Source organism: Penaeus monodon, chromosome 22, assembly GCF_015228065.2.
Source record: "Penaeus monodon isolate SGIC_2016 chromosome 22, NSTDA_Pmon_1, whole genome shotgun sequence".
NCBI classification, from domain to species: Eukaryota; Metazoa; Arthropoda; class Malacostraca; order Decapoda; family Penaeidae; genus Penaeus; species Penaeus monodon.
Genome location: NC_051407.1, coordinates 40008880 through 40009874, shown reverse-complemented (window position 1 = coordinate 40009874; position 995 = coordinate 40008880).

Below are 995 nucleotides of genomic sequence, written 5' to 3'. Positions count from 1 at the left end.
TCTGTCTGTTAATTTTTTCACCAGTTTTTCATCTCGAGGCACGTTCTCAAAGTTGCGCATGAGAAGAGCAACCTGGCGGAGTAGGGCGAGCGGGCGGTGAGCGCTGGTAAGCTCGTCACACATGGAGCGAGTCTTGTTAGGCGGGGATTTGCTGAAGGGAGAACACGTGTTGGCACGGGCGGAAAAGTCTCCCGCCCCCTCAGCCGCGTAGCCGCTCTTGCCCCCCACCCCTTGTCCGTTCCCCTTTTACCTATTTCGTGCATTCGCCTCCACCGCCGCTTTTTTGGATCAATATTTTATGTTGTATATTACTGTCGTGACAAGCGCTCATAGCTTGGTGTGTTGGTTTTACCTTCCTTTCACCCTCCCCGTTAAGCTCGTAAAGAACACTAGAATACAAAGGTCTATTTTTTTTGTTATCGATGTAGTATTTAAGGGTAACATTACCTGGCGCAGGTAATACCTGCAAGAGTGCCATGGATCAGGAGTGCCGGAATCGCGCACCTCTGATTTAGGCTCTGGCACCGCGCTCATGGAGGTCAGGCGGCGACGGGGGGGAAATGGACAACGTAAAATTTTATTGCCGAGCATGTGTGGCGTTCGTAATGAGCCAGGGTCAAGTGGTGGTCGGGGGGGGGGGGGGGGAGTGAGAGGCGCTTATTACGGCCGAGTGTCGAGGTGCCGCTGTGGCAACGAGGGACTGTCATGGCACTCGGGCTCGACGGGGAATCTGGCGGTGCCGCTAAAGTAAGTCATTTCCGTGATATCTTGAGAGTCCGCGGGGAATATTTAACGGGCTTCAGGCCACGGCGCCCTAAAGCAAACCGCTGCAAGTGCGAGGTCCGCTGAATATTTCCAGTCGTGACAGTGCGTGGCAAGGTGCTGGCCAGCACTGTTTTTGTAGCGCTCCCCCGATGACAGGCTCGTGTGTGTTGGCTCAGGTGATTGACACATTTTTTTGTAGCGTCAGAGGGTCGGCCGCGACATTCGGCGGC